General features: G+C 34.3%; 1 protein-coding gene across 3 annotated transcripts in view; it reads right to left on the bottom strand.

Annotated features, from left to right (window-relative positions):
- Positions 1 to 24,075, bottom strand: part of LOC118183330 (uncharacterized) — a 748,198-nt gene that overhangs the window by 427,396 nt on the left and 296,727 nt on the right. The gene's annotated exons all lie outside the window — the stretch shown is intronic.

Genomic DNA, 24,075 nt, shown 5'->3' with positions numbered 1-24,075 from the left:
ATTATAGATATTTTATATAGATTATTATATATAGATTATTACATAGATTATTATATATAGATTATTACATAGATTATTATATATAGATTATTACATAGATTATTATATATAGATTATTACATAGATTATTATGTAGATTATTATAGATTATTATGTAGATTATTATAGATTATTATAGATATTATTATATAGATTATTATATATAAATTATTATAGATATTATTATAGATTATAGATATACATTATGCATTACAGAATATAATAATGGAAAGACAAATGCGCTTTAGGCAAAGGATAAAAAAATGGTCGTGATATGCTATTATTTAAAAGATGTTCAGTCCTAGAAAAACACAAATGTTATTATGAAAAAAATATGAAAGACTACCGTTAAAGAACTTTTATTCTAAACACGTTAAAACGTTAGTGAGGTGATCTTGGTACACAATAATAAATTCGTATTCTCTATCGGATTGAAAATTAATAAGATCTACCTTATAAGGTATTTCTTCCACTTTCCTAGCGTGCCTTCGTGGTGTATTGATTCTGCAGGCTGGGCCGGTATTCCAGAGGTCCGTGGTTCGATTCCCGGTGAAGGCGATTGCTAAATCTTCAATATCTTGCTTCCAAAAATTACGTAATGTCTCTACAGTGGCGCCCGAACTAAAAGGGTTGTGGATGATGATTATCCGCACCCAGGATTTGGCGACTAGGTCCCCTAAAACTCTAGTCGCTGTTTAAAAAGGGGAGTATATAAGGTATGTCTCCGGCTTTCCTAGCGTGCGTTCGTGGTGTAGTAGTCAGCACACTGAGCCGGTATTTCAGAGGTCCGTGGTTCGATTCCCGGCGAAGGCGGTTGCTAATTTTTCATCTCGTCTGCTTCCAAAAATTACCTGATGTCTCTACAACCTGACAAGAAGAATCAAATTCACAAAAATCATAGACTTCAGAATAATGTCCCTTTTAATACCTTTTTATTTTCCTGACAGAGCTCACAAAGGTGGATATACAGTTCAATATCATTCCTTGGTATTTGGTTTATTGTTCCTGACTTCTTTAACAGGGTAAATGAGTTTTCTTTTTTTTTTCCTAAAAACTTCATATCATAACAATTCAGCAGTCATGAGTCCCGTGGTTCAGCAGTCATTTTGGCTTTTTTTACATCTTTATTAACATCTGGCAAGTAGTTTCGGTTATTCGAAAAGAATCGGAGATGTGTTTCATACCTTGTCGGTGTGTCTTTTGGCATTATATAGAATGCCTAGGCAGTGTGTGAAATGTTTGATCGTTTCATACATTGCCGGCCAGTTTTTGGCATTCTATAAAATGCCTAGGTATTCTGTTGAATTCCGGATTGCATACTTTGTCGGTAAAATATATATTAGACGTGAATTTTAATATTTTCAGGGTTCTTAGGCCAATTCAGATTTCCAAGGAAAAGCATGAGTAAGGGAGTAGAAATAATGTATAAATCAATATAAAATCCAGTTAATAACAAACGTATCTAAATATTGATACTTTTGCATAACTGCGCCTCGTATGATAAGGTATACTTGTTAAGTTATAAAATATCTGATTTGGATACCACGTGACTTAAATTACACGTATTATTTGCTTTATTTCATTTAAAATTATTTCCTTGAATTTTATTAGGAATTACATTTATCATTCAAATGCCTAAAAACTCAAAACATCTTCATTAAAACTTCTAAATTAGAGAAAAACCTAAAACAGCAAATGCAGTTAAAGCAATTTAAGAAAAACAACTTTTGAAATTAATAATATTTTCTAGGCCTAACCAAGCAATTCAGTCACCGGACAAGAAGACAAGCCTCTAGTGTTTGAGTGATTAAAATCACGCAATACTATAGTAGTTTTAATTCGATTCTTGACTAAACGGATTAATTTAACTAATTTTTTAAGCTTCATAAATGGTTTCCGTTAGAAAAGGGTTTCTCCAAGCCCAGTGGCGAGATGGTTAAAATCCGTAACAAATTGTTAGCTCGCTTCGATTTGGTTTCCTGGTGATCGAACGAAAGGCTGCAAGAGGGTAAAGATGCAAACTGTCTTCGTCAAGTGTAATGTAATTTTCGATAAATTTCTCTGAAGATCTTTCAAGAATCTCTCTTAAGGATTTAGGACTGGATGGAATTATTTGTACTAACGAACTCTACTAGAGTTATCTAGAAGCGCTTTATGAAGGAATGTCTAAAAGAAACTGTCTCGCAATGATGTCTCTTCATAGGAAAAACACAAGAAAACTGCTTTTAATCCAGCCCGTTCGTAACATTCAAATTAGCAGTGCCAGAGATCTTGTCAGCTCGATTATTATTAGTGGACGTTTTAGGCGTTTCAGCCACCGTGTACTTGACTTACTCTGACTCCATTTCTAAGGCAAAAGGATCATGTGCTGTATTAAAATTAAATACTCAACCTGGCCTACTTTGCACATTACCTTATTCTCATACACTTGAGGTTCTAGACTAGTCCTGCTTATTTTATAGATAAAGGGCAGTCCAATTTATGTTACAATCATGTGATATGAAGTAAGAACTTTTTTGTTACTTATATTGTTATCGTGTTTATACATTACTCAAAACAATTAGGAGATAATATCTGTTCGATTTGAATTAACTATATAATCAACAAGTTTTTAACAAAAAAATCAAATAGAACGGGTTTAAAAGAAAAATTATAACGTGTACAAAGATGGGAATTTACATATTTTGTCTGTGACATCGAAAACTATGCGTTTCAGAGAACCGACCTGCATCATTCCTTCTCTAGGAGGAGATTAAAAACCACTGACACGCGCTGAATACTTTGTAACAAGGGGGGGAATACGATGTCTCAGCAAGATTACTTAGCTGAATTGGTAGCCTAGAAGGCAATCGGACGCTTAGAGGAGGGATAAAAGCAGTCATTTTCAGCGAAAACATTAGGAGTTTCTCAAAGTGTCATTCCCAAAGTATGCAACTGGCTTCTGGAAATTGGAAATGTTCGCCGAAGATCGCAACAAGGTCGCGCGCCTGCAACAACATAAAAGGAGGATCAGTATTTAACACTCTGGCCAGAAGAACCTACACTATGGAACGCTACTTTCTTGCAACAGCACATTCAGAGGACTACTGGTATTAGAGTTTCGATTCAAACTGTTAGGAACCGACTCCACCATGTGGGTTTGTACGCTCACAGACTTATGGTTTGTGTTCGCTGACACAGGCACACCGTGCTGCCCGCAGAAGTTGTGAACAGGAGCATGTCAGAGGGCAACGAGGGGAGTGAGCAAATGCTCTTCATGAACTAGTCCCACTTTAGTGTATAGCCTGACAATAAGCATATTCTGATCTGGATAACATGGCATACAGAATACTTCAGTGTTTGTACATGGAAGTGTCCGATTAGGCGGATGCAAAGTGATGGTCTGGGCTGGTTTTTCTATCAATAGGTGTACCGACCTGTATATTATCAGGAACGGAGCATAAAGGCTCAACAATATAAGGATAAGATCTTCATACATTTTTAGTCTTTTCGCTGCAGCAATCGGGGATGAATTCATTCTCGTGGATTATAACCCCAGGCCACATCGTGCTCAGCTAATAGACAATTTCCTTTTCTGCGAAGGAATCGCTTCGAATGGACTGGCAAGCATGTTCCCCGGGTAAGAACCTAATATGAGTGGTATATTCTAGGAAGAAGGGCTGCTAAACACTTATTCCTCCACAGAAAATATTCAACAGTTGTACAGCTGTCTTCTACAGTAGTAGGAGAGAATACCTGGTTACAGGAGAAACATAGCGGCAAAAACGTCGCGGACAAAAAAGTCGAGGAGAAAACAGCGCAAGGCGAGAACATCGTGGGAGAAAAAAAGCAAAGAGAAAATATCGCAGTTCATGGATGATAACCCCAGGCCACATCGTGCTCAGCTAATGGATAATTTCCTTTTCTGCGAAGGAATCTCTTCGAATGGACTGGCAAGCATGTCCCCCGGGTAAGAACCTAATATAGTGGTATATTCTAGGAAGAAAGGCTGCTAAACACTTATTCCTCCACAGAAAATATTCAACAGTTGCACAGCTGTCTTCTACAGTAGTAGGAGAGAATACTCGGTTACAGGAGTAAACATAGCAGCAAAAACGTCGCGGACAAAACGTCGAGGAGAAAACAGCGCCAGGCGAAAACGTCGTAGGAGAAAAAAAGCAAAGAGAAAACATCGCAGTTCTGAAACATCGTATTGTAAAATATCGTCGTCGAAAATAAAGCGGTTCAAAAACTTCGCAGTTTCAAAACATCGTCGTCAAAAAATATCGTAATAAAAAATAAAGAACCTACAAATCATCGCATAACGATAACGTCGCACACATGTGCATTTCATGTTTCAAAAGTTGTAAATACATATTTCCACAAAGATTTGGAAGCGCAAGAAATATTAACGGCACTTTAAAAATAAACGGAAACTAAACAAGATATTATTTTCACCAAAACAATTCAGTTTAACAAACGTAAATGAAAGTAATTTGATAATTACGCTAAGCAATTTTTATAGAGGTAACCTCATGCAGTTATTTATCTTCCTGTTTCTATATAGTATTTTAGGCATCTTTCATGAAAAGTTATGAGTAAAACTTTATGAAAAAGATTAACTTATTCGTGATCTTTGTTAATTAACTACGTAAATTAAAAATTGTATTATGTGCTATAAAGTTGCATTAATTTTCTACTCATTTTTAAATTTTAGCTGCTTAGTTTCCTTCTTCCGTTTTCGACAAAATTTTATTAGCTCATTCAAAAGTATGAAATATAAAAGTATAAATATCCTTCTTTTCTTGCACTCCCAGATCGTTATACAAAAATGCATTTACAGCTTTAAAACCTGAAAAAAGGCATGTGTGCGATATAATCGTCATGCGATGGTTTGTAGGTACTTTATTTTTTACCACGATATTTTTGACGACGATGTTTTAAACTGTGAACCGCTTTATTTTAAGTGATGATATTTTGTACCACTATGTTTTAAACCAACGATGTTTTCTCTTTGCCTTCGTTTCTCCCACGAGGCTTTGTACCGCTAAGTTTTCGCCTTGCGTTGTTTTCTCCACGACGTTTTTGTTTTAGATGTTTTTTTCGTAATGTTTTCGGAGGATAGCGATTACTATAGTCCCTCATTGATCGTATGCCTCGTAACTGTGCGTTATTGCTTTAGGTCAGGGGAACGCGTACCCCTTATTGAAACTCCTTTGCAACTGGGAAATCAGATTTCTTGTTTATCTATATAACATACACAAACTGTAAATGTTTTGTTAACTGAATATCATCAATAAAATTTAATTATTCTTTGTCCATTCCTTCTTTTCCTTTACTCATATCTTACAACACCTCTACATCACATATCAGTTACCAAAACATTTCCTCATCCGCAATTTTTATCCAAAATCGTAATATCCAGTAATTGTTTTGAAGAGTATATAATGCACCAGAAATTCAATGTCATATTATAAGGAATTTCTCCCACCTTCTTAGCGTGCCTTCGTGGTGTAGTGGTTCTGCACGCTAGGCCAGTATTCCAGAGTTCCGTAGTTCGATTCCAGTCGAAGGCGTTTGCTCATTTTTCATCTCTCCGGCTTCTCCAATTAAACTAATGTCTCTACAATATGTTTTCCATTAAAGAATGCGTGAAAACGTTCAATTTTTTCAGTCTTTCATATACGTATACAATTTTTCATTTAAAATTTAACAAGCAGGTCCTTTTAGTATTTCTCAAATTTCTTCTAATTTAGCTGGATTAGAAGAGGAAATTTAAATTCCTTTCCATCACTTTTGAACGAAATTAATATCTCATTAAATTGAGTTCGTCACTCCTATCTCAAGTATTTCATTTCAATCATTCTTCGGCAATCAAAAAATTAGCTGTGTACCCAAATATCGTTAAGTTCAAGAAAATGTTGTAGCCCTTCATTATTTAGTTCTATTAGAAAACCCTAGAATGAATCGTAAGCCTGTTTGAATAAAATTACTTGGCATTCCAAAGAACGTCAAGCAAAGCTTATTATACCAAAAGCTAAGGAAAATTTACCTGCTAGCAGAAAGAACAAATTTTCTTTCTTGTTTGCATAGTTACGAAAACAAAATGTTTTCTCACTAATTGCCCATTGAATTTATCACCAGAATAAACAAAAGGGACTGGAAAGGTAATGTTGTAGAACGGAAACCGGTAATGATCCCAAACGGCACAATCAAGAATGCTGCAAACTATTTCGACAAATACAAAAAATATTAAAGTTGTTCTAACGCACGTTACACGGAAGATAAATATTTGTTTCTTGATTTAAGAATAAAATCCCGCACTATTAATCCTTTGTTTTGATATCCAGAGCACTGATAAAGCTTCGCTTTTATAACTTTAATATAGAATGTTTACTCTTTTCACAATTATTGACATAGTTTATATACATATATATGTAATAATAACAACTCCAAAACACTTTTACAATCGTCGAAGATCTACCATAAACACGCTGGAACAATCAGGGACACAGCCTTCACACTGTCATACAATAACGATGAAGGCAGTTTCACTGCAAAGCACCAGACTACAGCTCCTGACTCTGCTCGGTCGTTCTCGGAACTCCATGTACTTTCGAGACTCTCCACGCTAAAACTCGCGATGCACTCGATGACACACAGAGCACAGCTCCCGACTCTTCGTTCAGTCGTTCAACACGCTGTCTCGTGCGATGCATTAACCGTGATATACGAAGAAACTTTTTCGATGCACTCGACGACCCACTTGGCACTCGCTGCCCGGCTGTCAACTTGGATCGACTCCACCGACTAGCTCGAGACACACTGACTCGCACTCTAGACTCGGCACACTCTGACTCGCCCTCTAGACGAGGCACACTCTGACTCGTCCTCTCGACGAGGCACACTCTGACTCGTCCTCTCGACGAGACACACTAACTGACTGCCGACCAGCAGGGTTTATATAGCATTCGGCTTGCTTTCGAGAACATTCTGGGCTAAGCCGGTATGAATTCGTTCCAGAAATTTCTCCATCCGTCCATGGCATATAGTCAATTTTGTCACCAAATGTCGCCAAATGGGCGATTTCTAGCCAAATGTGGCAACCTTGTCATTTATGGCAAACCTAAACCTGCTTTGCGGAGAAGCGAGACCAAAAGTAAACTTTTAGTTTTGTGCACCGAAAAATCTGTCCTTTTGCCCGCTGGATGTATGGCTTGCTTTGGCGTAGAAACTCTAATGTTGACTGAAAAAAAAAACATTTTAACTGTATTTCGTTTTTTAAACTTTTCCTCTATTTTACAATTTTTAATTAAGATGTTTCGAGTTTTTATGTTTTATGCCGCGAAGTGAGAACTGAATTAATTGAATGAGAAATATATCTCTAATGAATTTCAAGGATATACCTTTAAATGAAATGCAGCAAAAATTAAATATAATTTAATAGTCCTTACAAAAAAGTCATATGGTTTCTACAACACACATTTTTTTGTATTACGTTCACTTAAAGATATTCGTTCCTCATCGAGAGTTACCACAAATTTTCCTTTATCACTAGCTAGATGTTTTTCCTATAATTTCCTACAAATTTCTTTCCTGCAATTTTCTTTCGCAAAGCATATGAAATATATAGGTATAAACCTTTTTTTAACTTTAAATTTTTATGAATGATTTTACGTATTTATCAGAATCAGAAACTTCACTTTCTTGGTATTTAACCGCGATGAAACAGTTTTAGAATGCGGTTTTGTAGCGATTTGTTTTCCTCTTTTCATTTCTATTTTCAACTAGATGCTTTTTTCCCTTTCATGTTTAATGTATTAAAAATACATTTATTTGAAATGCAATAACCTCGATTTTTACAGTGCTTTACAATTTGTTAATACGAGTATTTTTCATTGGAAAATGCATTTACGTAACCTTCGAGCCAGTTTTAGATCAATTTTAGGAGCTATTTCCAATGAAAGCAAAACAGTAGCAACTCACATTTTTGAAAATGAAAAAGGGCACTCTATTCCGTGGCCCACTAGAGGTTTTTGCGCCTCTGAATTTAGTTTTAGTTTTGATTATAATGAAAATGCCAGATCTCTATCTTAAAATGTTAATGTGAAAATTTAAATAGAAGATCGTTTTCACAAATATAGAACGACCTTGTATATATTTCATCAATTAGTTAAATTATGTATGACCATAATTTTTCTTTTTAGTAAATCTTGAAATGAAGGAAATTACATTATCAAATTGCCCATTATCACTTTTGCTAAAAACTCTTGATAATAAGATAAGATAATCTATGCATATTACGAATACATGCTCACTTTATATACTGATATTTAAAAAAATATAGACATAAAAATAACTAACATTATCCTATACTATATAATCGTACACATAAAGCAGTTCAGTATATCCCATACAAAATAATCCACAAATTCGCAAACCTAATTCATCTTAATTACCTCGTAGTGTCATTGTGATTTTTGAAGCACGCAACACGAAAAATGAGCAATGCTCTCGCCGGGACTCAAACCTGGACCTCTCGAATACGCGCCGAGTGTGCTACCGTTACAGAAAGGAGGGAGAAAATACCTTATATGCTCCCCGTTTTAAAGGGTGACCATGTATATTATACAACCAATTGCGCAGATCCTGGTGTTGAAGAATGATCATCCACCGCCATTTTGTTCGGGCGCCAACGTAGAGTTATGTTACTTTGAAGTAGGCAATGTGAAAAAGGAGCAATACCCTCCTTGGGAATCGTACCTGGACCTGTAGAAATACGCGCCGAGTATGCTTCCAGTTACACCCCGAAGGCATTTTGAGAGGAGGGAGAAAATACCTTATAACCTCTATAAAAGTATTAACCCTTTGTTGCATGCAAATAATCCAGAAAAGATAAACGAAAATGCTTGTATGTTTTCTACTTAAAATAACCTTAGAAATGATAAAAAAATTAATTTTATTCAAATTTCGTTTTAATAATTGCTACAGTTTGTTCACTACAGTGGACAGCATGCATATACGTACATGCATACAAAATCTCTTCCCAACGATTTACGGTCGTTGCATTTGAAATCGTTTCCTGCCTTGTTTGCAGTGATCATTACCATCTTTTAAATGGTAAATCTACAACTGACACGTACATACAGATCCCCCAAAATACCTTCATTTCATCGATTGTGACTGAATTCATTTTACTACGATTTTGTAACCTGCACCTATATGTCAAATGTTTCAGAAATTCCTTGCCAAACATAAACATTTCCCGTGGTGTTTTGGCTTGATAAGCAGTCCATTTGGATTTCAATTCACTCTTTTCGGTAGATCTTTATCCACAATTTTCTCAAACTGACATTTAAAACAAAATGTATAAAATGACTAATTATGAATAAAAAATGGCAGTATAAGAAAATGTCAGCAATATTATATAATGTTTACTATGAGAAACTGTACTAACTTGGAAACAGAAGTAGCAACCATTTTCCAAATAGCAGTGCTTTACTTAGAGATGCTATACAGCCATCTATGATTGACAGTTGAAAGTTCTAATAATATAGAATAAATAAGCACAGAAATGGAATCTGTTAAAATGTTTACAGAAGAATAAACAAATTTAAACTTTTGTCTACTAGAGTGGACATGATGCAACAAAGGGTTAATTGAAACCTTGAACTAATTAGGAACGTATTTAATCTGGCACGAATAAACTTGAGACATAACGAATACATAATTTTCCCTATTTAAATGCTTCTATAATGTATCATGCTCTAAATGAACATCACAGTTATAAAAAGAAACCATTAAACTAAATGAAGGTTGATTAATATGCACAGTAATGATTTAAAAACCTCACGTATGTATGTATTTCCCCTTCTGCAATTTAAACCTTGGATGTATACAACCATTGCAAGTGCAATTAATTCCTGTTGTTTCCAATGGCCAGCACGCGTGCTCTAAATGGGGATCATTAATTAAATCTGATCATCTATCCTCTCTCTCTATGCGCACGCCACCTCCTGCATTACATGAAGGACACTAAATTCACTGAACTTGAATGGTGGTGGAGATTTACCAATACTTGCAAAGCCTGATCCAGAGACTGCAGAAGCAATTAAACCGCAACGTACAAGACCCTTCCATTGTTAATAATTGCTAGTTCTGGTGCATTGTTAAATATAATTAGAATTTCTTTGACGCTTCCCACTTCTGCAGTGATCAGCGGTTAATGAGCATAGTTAGGACACCATTATCTTTTCTATGAAGTACTTTTTCCCTAACTGTCCTACCTTAAAATAAATTTTTAGTGGCGTCGTTCTTAAGTTCTTCCAAGGGTAGTTAAAGAGGATCCATTTTCTGATCACTGACGTCCCGCTATTTGAAATTATCCATGTATGATGACTTTTATACAAATGAAAACGTAGTAATGAGAGAGGTATTTTTTCTTCCACCAGTCCCATTTATAATTGATGTCGTCGTCAAATTTATTTCAGTACCTTATGCTAAAAAGGTCCTGAGAAATAGCCTCATTACACAAGAAATAAGTTATGTTCATTAAAAGGAAACTTTTCTGTTTGAACTTAAATTCCTTGCTTTCTTTTTCTGCCTCCGTTTAAATTGCGATGCTCATGAACTTACATTGGGGAAAATTTTCACTGCAAAAGCAACTTTGAGTTAAAATTCGCAATTAGAGGAATTAAAATTTATGTACCTTAAGTACTATCCACAAATTATATTTTAAAATTTCACTAGTTTTAAAGAAAAGGAGATGTAAAATGTTAATTTTATTCTAATTTGACGACTGTGGTTAAGCGTGCTTACAGTACGATTTAAATATTTAACATTTATATTTTCTTACAGCAATTGCAAATTTAAATACACATTTTTATGCTGCTTGTTCTTAGAGTACAGGTTTTTTTTTTTTTATCTTCAGAAGGATATCCAGTCAATGAAAAGGGAAAATTATATTTAATCAAGAAATGTAAAATATTTTGTTTTTCTTATTTTTTTTATTTTATTTTATTTTATTTTATTTTTATATTTATTTATTTATTTATTTATTATTTTTTCCTCAAAAGGGAAGTTAGCCCCAAATTAGGTATTAATCTCAAAATGGCATTTTTGGTTGAATCACAAAAAACGACGTATCTTATTTCAAATTTCTGCCACCACACATTATCACCCTGGATCATATTTAAAGAAATTAAATAGTGAAGCATCTGCATGAATGTATGCATGTTTCTCGCATGGTGAAAACACAACTGTACCTAGAATTGTTATGTATTAATTGCTATTATTTTCAAGCTTACGTTTTGCTTACTATTTAAGTTTTGATCTGTAATTGAAGCTCTTAATTTTTGCTTTAGTTGTTTAAAGTTGGTGTAAGTTTAAACTGTAACTTTTGTAAACGTTAAAATTTAAGGTTTGGTTGTTTTAAAAGTTCTCTTAAGTTGAAGTTGTTTAGTTCTAATTTGAGTTTAGGGACTTAAGTTTACTTGGTTTTGTACTTTTGTTTTGGCCCTTAAGGTTGTTTAACTTTTAACTTTTATTATTTTAAACTTTTGTTTGCCGCACTTTGGGTCTGTAATTTTTTTTTTAACTTAACTTAGTTTTTTTATCCCTCTTTCTATTAAAGTTGTCGAATACAAATTTTCTGACTGGTGGTAAGGTAAATCAATAGTAATTGAAATTCAATCTGGTTAATGAGTATTTATACTTAAAGTGTTGCTGAAGAAACAATTTATATAGCGCTGACATTTTTTAATGAATTATATTGTTATGTAACAGCTTAATTTTTAAGTTTACAAAAGTTACAGTTTAAACTTACACCAATTTTAAACAACTAAAGCAAAAATTAAGAGCTTCAGTTACAGATCAAAACTGAAATAGTAAGCAAAACTTAAGCTTGAAAATACTAGCAATTAATACGTAACAGAATCCACTCGAATATGGGAACCTGAAGCCCGATTTTTGAATTTCGAATTGGTTTTTACTATCTATTTTACATTTTGCAAATCTTTAATGAGTTTTTCATTAACAAACTCAATAATTTAAAAGCTAACAGTGGCAATACTGTAGAGAATAAAACACCTTTTATCTCCAGAACGCGAGACTATCTATCGGAAATTCTAAAGGTATGCTGTTTTTAAATATTTTGGGATCTCGCTTTTGAATCGAATTTTATGTGGCATGAATTAAATAAAGTAAGCAAACAAACGTTAAAAGTAAAAAGATAAAAAAAAAACATGTAAAGCCTTCTTATTAAGAAAACTGACCATTGATTATTGATATTGACCATTGATATTGATTAAACTGAGAAAACACCAAAGAAAGTAGAAAAATGTATGCCGACACTTAACACTTCATCGGAAATTCTAAACACATTCTAATAAACATTTTTTTCCTTTTCTTTCTTTCTTTCCTTTTTACTTCGAGCATATTTCAACGAAAATATCCATATTGACTGCTTTCGAATGCAGTTTAACGATTAAATTTTTGCATGATTTTTGCATGAACAATTAAATTTTTGCATGATATCTGTACGTAAGGATAGAATAAAAGACTCTTTTCCTCCAAAAAAATTATAAAACTGCTTTAAAATGAATTCTGAAGAGAATTTTTCGTGGCGTCTGTACGAACGTATGTACGTACGTACTTATCTCGGATAACTCAAAAACGATTAGCCTCAGAACATTAACATTTTGCATATAGGAATACTATAACATGTAGATGGGCACCTCGTATTTTGGTTGCAATCGGCCGCACCAAACGTATATAAATTTATTTATATATATATCCACTCTGTTACCCGGCTCAATGATCACAGATTCTTTACTCTTATATGTTTGTAAATTGTACATTTTTTGCTTTAGAAATGATTGAATTATTTTGTCCTTATCTTCTGGTTAAGGTGGTTATGCCTTTAGTAAATCTGTATGCAATATTTTTAGAATTATCAACAATTTTAAAATTGTTTAATTGCCGCTAAGCCTAATAATTTTTTTGATGGCGGTCATTGCTTGTTTACATTTGAAACAGCAGAGTAATGGATTCGTTGCCAATCTAGAGAAACGTACCTTCGCAACATCAAAGATAACGTCTTTATTTATTATTGCGAATTAAATCATGCTTAATCCTTTCTGGAATTTTTTCGAGGAAATAAGTGTTTAAGATTTACTTCGTAATTTTTAATACAGATATTTTGAGTTTTTATGTATTTTTGCCTTGTCGCGAAGTGAGAACCGAATTAATTCAATGAGAAATACTCAATCGTCTGTAAAAAACTGTTTCTTTTTTGTTTTGTTTGCTTAATTTCTTTTATACATCGTTTTAGCTTTATTATAGTATTTTAACAGAACATGTAGCAACGATTAGATAATTCTTTAAAAGATATAAATTTTGTGCATTGTGAGTTATAATATGAACGAAATATAATACGGTTAAGTGAACCTAGCGCCAGAGTGTCGCTATGGTAGAGAAATAGAATGAATTTTAAAGAATGCATTTATTCTATTGCGGTTTATGCGTTGTCGGCATAAACCACAATAGATTACTTCAGGGTAGATATAATTCGATCCAATAAGTTTAAACGAAATGCAAGAAAAAGGCGTATAATGGAATATTCCGTGCAAGGAAGTCATGTGGTGTACACATCAGATTTTTTATTTTATTTTAAGGGAAAAACAATATCTATGTTTATACACAATTCAAATATTTTTCAAATATATAATGGGAAACTCATATAAAAATACATATACATGAGCTGACACGTAACTAATAATTTTTAATGTGTAACTCCCAGGACATGTGAAAAAACGTGGCTAAACATTTTGGCCCCTGAAATTGTGGAATTCCTCTTATATCACTGCAGCTTCTTTGACAACGGATACAAATCTCCAAATTCAATAAAAATTGATGTTTATTTAACTTTCTTTAACTGAAAGGCATATCCTATAAAAGTAGCTCTTATTGGTGATCAAATCAAAATTAGAAATTAAAATTCTGCTAACAATTACATTAATTTTTGATTTATCCACTTTCCTTTCTTTCTTGATTATCCTGATACTATTTTTCTTTCATCCAATACAAGTTTATGGAATTTGTTTAATGAGACTTGAATTTCAGTTACATTAGCTAGTTTTTTACCAGTGTCTATTTAAATATAACATGTTAACTACTTCACGGCAGATAATTTCGTGTTAAGCAAGCTAGCTGTTGTGCAACTTATTTTAAGTTTGTAAAACTCAAAATATTAGAAATAAATATTCGTTATTATTACTAAATTTTTCTTTAAGCTGTTTGCTAATTTGCTTGCCATAATTTACCCCGTTACTAAGTATAAGATAGGTCGTTAGGTTTCAGACAGAAAAACACAAGAACAGTAAGCTACAGTTAAATTCCTTACTTTTCGCTACCATGAATCTCACAGGGCTAAAGTTTCAACCAAAGTTATTATAATACGAAGTTTGCTCTTTCCGACAAGAAATATTTGAAAATGCGACGTCACTGACTCATAGTCTGCTCTAAAGCAACTACTGCCTAAAGCAGGCATGACGAATCTTTTTCGATTAGTATGTCAGTTAAATTCTGGTTCATTATTATTCTCAGGTGCCCAGTGTGTCACTTGTTATACACTGAAGTGACAAAAGTCATGGGATAGCAATATGCAAATATACAGATGGCAGTAGTATCGCGTAAATAATGTATAAATGCGAAGTGCTTTCGCAGGGCTTTCATTTGTGTTCCAGTTATTCATGTGAAGAAGCTTTGACGTGATTATGGCCGCACGACGAGAATTAACAAACTTTGAACGCGGAATGGTTAGTTGGAGCTAGACGCATGGGTCATTCCATTTCGGATATCGTTAGGGAATTCAACATTCCGAGATCCACAGTGTCAAGAGTGTGCCGAGAGTATCTAATTTCAGGCATAACATCCCACCATGGACAGCGCAGTGGCCTACCACCTGCACCTAACTACCGACACCAGCGACGTCTGCGTAGAGTTGTCAATGTTCACAGACAAGCAACACTGCGTCAAATAACCGCAGAAATCAACGTGGGACGTACGAGGGAGGTGTCCGATAGGACAGCGCGGCGAAATTTATCTTTCTTGGGCTATGCCAGTAGAAGACCGACTCGAGTACGTTTACTGACAGCACGACATCGCCTGCAGCGACTCTCGTGGGCTCGTGAACGTATCGGTTGGTCCCTAAACGAATGGAAAACCGTGGTTTGGTCAGATGAGTCACGATTTCAGTTGGTAAGAGCTGATGGTAGGGTTCAAGTGTGGCGCAGACCCCACGAAGTCATGGACCCAAGTTGTCAACAAGGCACTGTTCAAGCTGGTGGTGGTTCCATAATGGTCTGGGCTGTTTTTACATGGCATGGACTCGGTCCAATTGTGCAACTGAACCGATCATTGACTGGAAATGGATACCTTCAGCTACTTGGAGATCACTTACAGATATTCATGCACTTCACGTACTCAAACAACGATGGGATTTTTATGGATGACAATGCGCCATGTCACCGGTCCACAATCGTTCGCGATTGGTTAGAAGAACATTCTTGACAATTCCAGCGAATGATCTGGCCACCTAGATCGCCCGACATGAATCCCATCGAACATTTATGGGACATCATCGAGAGGTCAGTTCGTACCCAAAACCCTGCACCGTCAACACTTTCACAATTATGGACATCTATAGAGGCAGCATGGCTCAATATTCTTGCAGGGAACTTCCAACGACTTGTTGAGTCCATGCCACGTCGAGTTGCTGCACTTCGCCGGGCAAAAGGAGGACCAACGAAATATTAGGAGGTATCCCATGACTTTTGTCACTTCAGTGTATATCGTTTTAAAAACCATCTTTAAACCCGTTCTTTAATTTCAAATTATTGAAGTGTATTTTGTGACTACATTTGATATTTTTGTAGTGTTATTAGGTTTATTTTGAAGCAGAAAACATAAAAAAATGAGCAATGCCCTTGCATAGACTCAAACCTGTACTTCTCGAATACAGGCCGAGTCTGCTAACCGTTACACCACGAAGGCATGCTGGAAGGGAAGAAAAATATACGTGGCCTGTTATGACCATAAGACTATAAGGTATTTCTCCCACTTCCCTAGCGTGCCTTCGTGGTGTAACGGTAGCACGCTGGGCCGGTATTTCATAGGTCCGTGTTTCGCTTCCAGGCGAAGGCGGTTGCATATTTTTCATCTTTCCTGCTTCCAATTAACCTATTGACTCTACAAGACCAACTCGTTTGGTTAGGTGGGTCGGACTGCACCCCCTTTTAGTGGCTTATAAGTTATTAACGTGTTTGATTATTAACCTAAACGGTTAACTTCTTGTTTAGTTCGTAACTTGCTTGTTTAGTTAACTTGCTACTTAGTTATGAAATTGCTTGTTTAATTAACGTGCTGTTTATTTATTAACTTAAGTTATAACACTTAAATTAAATAAACACTAGCCTTTATTTAAACACGAATACATTTATATCAATTCTTGCACACTGCGGTAGATTTATAATAGGCTGTTCACGACTCTTAAGGAATAAAACCAGACAAGCTCTCAAATATACTTTTGGATGTCTGCCAAAATTTAAGAATTTACAGTTTGACTGTCTACTTTGGACTCCTGATACTCTGAGCAAATGAAAAAAATCACAATTTCTGTGCCCATGCTACTATCTTCCACTTTGCTTTTATCAAAAGTTTAAACCTTTTTCGCTTTTATTAAATACAGAATTTGCATATTATATTTTTCTTCTTTATTAAATTACTCTTCCTCACAACAGCGAGTGTGGAAGTTGAAAAAGGTTTAATTAAAACTCACACTGTTTATCATATATCTCAAGAGAAAAGAAGTCTTGTGACAAAAAAATCTTCCAAGGCAGACGATTTCTGCGTAAAAGATTTATATAATGTTAAATCGTAATAATGTATAAAATCGTAAGATAACTTGGTAAACTGCAGTTTTATGAAGAATTCCGGAATAAAAATTCTAATAAAAGAAAGCTTGTATTTCATTTTTATGTTATCAACTTGAAGCTAACACGCTCTCCTTTAAAGTACATATTGCATCAAAAATGGAATAGTTCTTTAACTCTCGTTCTACAGGGGCAATTGACGAAATTTATACTCGAAAGCACAACGTAGGATATATATTAGATTTACATACAGCATTGCTCTGACAGAAGAAAGGATTTTTTCCTGAAATAACATACTTATTATTTTTTTCTATATTTCAATTCTACGACTCAAATTATGCCAAAGTGCCAAGTTTTGTAAAAGTCGCCAGAGCAGCTTTTAAAAAATCAGCTGTCAAATATTTAGCTCCTCCATGTTAATTTAATTTAGTATATATTTATTAATACTCCTTTTTTTTATTAAACTTACTTGATCTCTTCTTTAGCAGTTAAAACTTTAGGTTAAATCCGAATATAATTCGCACATATTTTCTGATTTATTTTTAAATTAGTGTTGTTTAGTAATTTTTATAAAATATTCGAAAAATATTTCCGAATTATAACCTATAAAATTTTTCCGTCACCTTAAAAGGTATATGTATTTCTAGGGAAAAATGCTTTTCTATTCAAAATTTATAAAGATATACGTGAATTTATATATTGGCGAGTTTTGAAATTTGGCGTATTTTATATAAGCCCTAATAACGCCAAATGTGCTTTACGCTCTGTGTTAAAATTATTTGAAAGAGTGAACACTGTACCTTTTATTTCATTCGTGCGTAAAGAAGGAAAAGGAAAATAGATTACTACAATAAATAAAAAACTTCGCCAAGAGAATTATTCCTGACGCAAACTGAAAAACGTACGCCAAGATATATTTTTTTAATTTCTCCAACGTTTCCTACTAAATTTTATAAAATTCATTATTTTTGCATAATCTGAGTAGTAGAATCGAAATATGGAAAAATAAACCGGTATGTCATTCAAAGAAAGTACAATTTTGTGTCAAAATTCCTATGTTAGAACATAGAATTCCTGTGTTGCGCTTTCGAGATATGAGAAATGCAAATTAAATGTTGTCAATCGGCCCAGTAGAAAGACGTTGTATCGGATTCAGATCTGGGGATTGAGCTGGCCATTCCATCCGCTCCATACCGTGACCCTCAGTATATTCTTCAGCAACCCGAGCTTGGTGCATTCGCGCATTGTCGTTCATCAGAGGAAATCCAGGACCAATAGCAGCGACATATGGGCGGACTTTCGTTGTCTTTCAAACGATCGCAATACGTGAATAGGAATAGCACTTTCCACAAGAGGATATAAATTGTTCCACACTGATCAGTCGTTACACCAAGACTGCTCAGGGCTCTAAGTTGTGTTGAAAGTTTGTTATACAAACTACTCAAAGAATCCTGCTTCTTTTTCGCTGCGTTATTCGAAACAAGTTTTATTAACTCTCGAACATAAAAATCAATTAAAAGTTCTTTACGGCCATATCTCTCAGTAAGGCTTTCTATAGCCAAAGGATAATTTTTGTTCGTTACCGGAAAAGATTCTACAATATCTCTAGCTTCTGATTTAATTTTTGTTGACTGTATCAAATAATGGAATTTGTCTGCATTCGTTAAGTTATTATTTTCATGTATGTTTTTAAACTGATTCCAAAACGTAAGCCAATTTTTTAAATCACCTGCGAACTTATAAAGTTCTACTTTCGGTAGGCGTTGGCACAAAGTTTTACATGTATTTTCATCAGTAACTAATTTCTGACTACTCTCTGACGATGTATTTTGGATTTCGTTTAATTTACTCTTAATATTATCGAGAAATCGTTCCTATTTTAACTGTATCCTAACAGCCTTCTCTCGATAGTCCTCTGTTATTTCAAATTCTGTTTCGAATTCTTTATCATCAGTTATAGTATCTAAATAAGCACTGTGCGTCAATTCTAATGTTTCTGCCTTTTTCTTGAACAAATAAAAACACATTTCTGCTTCTTCATAATCAACATTACCATCATTTAAAAGTTCATCTAGTCTTTTATATGCTTTAGTAAAAGCTGAACGTTGCGCAGTTTTGTTTCTTTTCATCACTTCCATTTTGTCATAAAAGTTTAAAATATTCAGATAAAAATTAGGCAAGAAAAGTATTTTAAACTTCAGTAAAACAATAATCAATAACTTCAAAACGTTAAAGTATAAGGTAATCAACTTACCCTATCTATTCTTTCATCCAACATGTTTCCAACAAACACGTCCACTCGGGGGCGCCAGAAATGTCGTGAACATTGTGAGTTTAAGATAAAATAATGAGCGGTTTGTTATCAAAGAATGCTTAACATGTAAAAGGCAAAAGGTAAAACATCTTGAGGTACCTTTTCCGCCTCTTCCAAAAGACCGAACAGAAGTAGCAGAAGTTTTTCAAGTATCAGGTGTAGATATAGCTGGACCTCTGTTGACTAAATCTAAACAAAAGGTGTGGATAGTACTTTTTAGTTGCGCCGTATTTAGAGCTGTCGATCTTGAGCTAATACCTTCACTGAGTACCAATGACTTCATCCAAGCTATGCGTAGGTTTATAGCCAGAAGAGGACGAATTTCTGTGATGTATTCAGACAATGGTACTAATTTTACAGGACTAAATAATGCTCTGAAAAAATTAGATTGGACTACAATTGAAAGTGAATTTAGAGCCAACGAAATTCGTTGAAAGTTTAACCCACCCTCCTCTCCATGGTGGGGAGGCTTCTGGGAACGCTTGATTGGGATTTTGAAAGATCTTTTGAGAAAAAACCTTGGACGCTCCTTACGAGGAATTGCAGACTCTCGTCTGTGAATGCGAATCTATCAGGAACAGCAGACCGTTAACTTACATATCCGAGGAACAAGATCTGAAGACCTTGACCCAAGATGGTTAGGTATGATGAAGGAATCCAGTTTAAGTATCCATAATTTTGTCGATGCCAGTAATAAAGCTTATGCGGCATGCATTTTCTTAAGAAGTGAATCCAGTATGGGTTCAGTGACTGTTCAATTACTTCAAGCCAAATCACAAATAACTCCAATGAAGACTATTACTATACCACATCTTGAATTAATAGCCGTTACCGTAGGTGCTAGGTTGTTTAGTTCTGTGAAGCAAGCTCTGAAACTTCCCAACATCAAGACTCTTTTGGACAGATTCGTCCACAGTTCTTGTGTGGATAACTCGTCGAGAACAGTGGTCGGTATTCATTACAAACAGAATACCATATATACCCGCGTATAAGTATAGTCGATACCGCATATAAGTCGACCCTCCCACTTTGACATAAAAAATTCGTAGAAAATAAGAAACCCGCGTATAAGTCGACCCCCCACTTCCGAAATCGATCGAGAAACTTCGTAAAATTTTTTTTAAGTACTACATTTATTCAAAATCATCTGAGAAAAAAAAGTAAATATACGATAAAAAATACCTTGGTAAATAAACAAAATCAAAATCCTTCAACGTCCGATTCATGGTCAGATTCACCAAACATTTCACAGAACTCTTCTGTCGTCATTGGCTCGTCATCATACATATTTTCAGTCACAAACTCTGTTTTGTTACAATCACTACTAGAGCCTTCGTCGTCATTTTCACTTTCAAAAACAGCTAAACAGCTTCACTTTCAAAAACAATTCTAAATCATTTTATAATCATTTCAAAGGGTATTTCGTTCCAAGCATCTTTAACCCACTGAGCAATTAATGTAATATCGGGCTTTTTATTGTTGGCTCCCTTTGTAAATGTTGGTTGACCGGAACTAATCCACTCTGCCCAATATTTTCTAACATTTACTTTGAAGGGCTTATTGAGGCAGACATATAGGGTTGAATGACGGATGTCAATCCTCCCGGAATTAAAAATGATTCGCGGAAAAGATTTGCGTACGTAAAATCTATCTGCATTTTCCCTTTTTAAAAGTTAAAAGAAATATTAAAAACTGTTCAGTTATTACGTGGGCTATTTTTTTAAAATTTTGACGTGTATGCCTGTTTACAAAAGTGTTTCATGAATGAACAATAACTATTATAAAGACTTATACGTACGTAAAAACTATCTGCATTTCTCTTTTCTTGGCATGTTGGGGAAACTTTTTTATTGCTCGATATTGATCAGTTGTTCGGGGGCTGAAAATTCTTTGGTTTAATCGAAACTTACTCTAGTTAAAGTATGAAACTCTGTGATTAGTTCGTCACATAATTTAAGTCATGAAATTACGTCAAGTAAGTGACTTATTTGATAAGTCATCCAATTTGAGTGCGGAAAGAAAACAGCTGCATTACATAAAGAAATTTTTGAACTTCCAATTCCTTTAATTTTTTACGGCCCCGCGTATGATTCGACGCCCCCCCACTTTGAAGTCTGTTTTTTGTCCAAAATATCTCGACTTATACGTGGGTATATACGGTAAGTGAAATTAGAAAATTGACAACTTCGAAAGATTTGTTCCATATTTCAACTGACCACAATCCAGCAGACATTTTATCAAGAGGTTGTGGACCCAGGCAACTTCAGAAACGCAAGTAGTGGCAAGGGCCAGCCTGGTTGAAGAATTTGAAGGAGCAGTGGCCAAAGTCAGCTGTAAATATTAATGAGAAAGAAGTCGAGATGGAGAAACAAAAGTCAGTCATCTCTGCTAGTAACACAGAGCTAGAGTCAATTTCATTGCAGTTAGCCAGAAAGTTCTCTAGATTTTCAGAGATGATTAGGGTTATGGCTTGGATACTGCATTTTCAATCAAAGGGAGAGGACTTAAGAAAATGCAAGGAACTTCCAAAAAGAATTGTAAAATGCACAAAGGATTATTTTCCGTGTAATGCAAAAGGAATGTTACTCTAATGAAAAAACACGAAAAAATTTGAAAGGTCTTCTAATATTTGAAGATGAAGAAGGAATTTTATGATTGGATTCTAATCAAGGCTCTAGTAGACGAAGGCTCTAGTAGTCCAGATTGATAAATGAGGAAGAATCGAAAGATTTTATTTCTTCAATAACTCTACCATCGAAACACCTGGCAGTGAGAAGATTTATAGCCCAAGAACATATTGCTAACAAGTATGCTGGGACATTAACTCTACTGACTATTTTACAGAAAAGATTTGGATAGTGAAAGGGAAAAGAACTGTCCGGAGTGTTATCAAAGAATGCTTAACATGTAAAAGGCAAAAGGTAAAACATCTTGAGGTACCTTTTCCGCCTCTTCCAAAAGACCAAACAGAAGTAGCAGCAGTTTTTTAAGTTTCGGGTGTAGATATAGCTGGACCTCTGTTGACTAAATCTAAACAAAAGGTGTGGATAGTACTTTTTACTTGTGCCGTATTTAGTACCAATGACTTCATCCAAGCTATGTGTAGATTTGTAGCCAGAAGAGGACAAATTCCTGTGATGTATTCAGACAATGATACTAATTTTACAGGACTACACAATGCTTTGAAACAATTAGATTGGACTACAATTGAAAGTGAATTTAGAGTCAACGAAATTCGTTGGAAGTTTAACCCACCCTCTCCATGGTGGGGAGGCTTCTGGGAACGCTTCATTGGGATTTTGAAAGATCTTTTAAGAAAAAATCTTGGGCGTTCCTGTTTGTCTTACGAGAAATTGCAGACTCTGTCTGTGAATGTGAATCTGTCATGAACAGCAGACGATTAACTTACATATCCGAGGAACAAGATCTGAACACCCTGACCCCCTCAATGTTTCTTCAGGACATTCCATTAAATGATGTTCCTGATTTGAATCAAATTGAAAAGACTAATATTGTTTTGAGATGGAGACATATTCAAAAGGTTCGTGAAAATCTAAAGCGAAGGCTTAAAAGGGAGTATCTGGGTTTCCTTCGTTCTTCAGTTAACAAAAGAGAAGATAAAATAAATGTAGGTGCCATAGTGTTATTTGGTACAGATGATAAAAAAAGGCTCCATTGGCTGCTAGGGAGAGTACTGGAACTCTTTCCAGGAAAAGATGGAATCATCAGACTTGTGAAACTGCGAACTGAAAAGGGAAACATATTAAGCGACTGTACCCTTTGGAATTGACCCCAAATTACGAGCAAGTCGTATCGGAACCTCAGAAAGTTCCGGAAGTGATAGCTGAAAAACCTGAGCTTAATACTGACTCTAATGAAACTGTTCGCGTGTCTCGCTCAGGACGAAAAATTAAACCAGTTAAAAGACTGGATTTATAAACTTCTAAACAAACTTTTGAACTTTCTGTGTTTGAACTCTAAAATATTGATTTCAATTTGCACTCTAATATTTTGAAATGTTTCTATTATTATTATGTACGTTATTATTAGAATAAGAATTAGAATATTATTAAATTCAAATACTTTAAAATACGTTATATAGAATATTAATTAACATTAAAACATATGGACAATAATTATCTCAGCAATTTCTGAAAATAGTGTATTAATTTTTTTAACAAAAATTGAAGTAAAATAAAAGAAAAATATGTACTTACATTTTTTTGAGTATTTAACCTGTTGTTTATTGATAAGTACCACAAAAAATCAGAATCATAATTTAGATAACATCTTTGAAGGAATTCGAAGATATGAATTAAATTTTAAAACGGCGCGGAAATGCACAAATTGTCAGTAACCAATCAGGGAGCTGATTACAGCTCGTTAATGCACAAATATTCTATAATCAATCAGACAGCTTATTAAATCACGGCTAGAATTAAAATTATTTAAAACTTCATACATAATAAAATCATTTTTTTAAAAAAATGCAAAATTAAATTGTGTTTTAATATTTAACAGCCATAAATAATGTTTAAAACATTAGATTAAATTTATACATATTAAAACGAATTACTTTTAAAATAAGGTGACGTCATTGATCACATCATCCACAACATAAAATTTCATAAAATATGATAAACAATAAAATTTTTATTTCAAATAAAAATGCAAAATTAAATTGATTTTTAATATTTAAAAGACCATAAATAATATTTTAAACACAGAATTTATGCACAATAAAACGCATTATTTTTCAAATAAAATGACAACAAAGTATCGGTTACCATAAATAACTTATCCAGTAATGGG

This window comes from Stegodyphus dumicola, chromosome 5, assembly GCF_044657685.1.
Source record: "Stegodyphus dumicola isolate Sdum_Otavi_A_Nest chromosome 5, ASM4465768v1".
Taxonomy (NCBI): domain Eukaryota; kingdom Metazoa; phylum Arthropoda; class Arachnida; order Araneae; family Eresidae; genus Stegodyphus; species Stegodyphus dumicola.
This window is presented reverse-complemented; position numbering and strand designations above follow the sequence as displayed.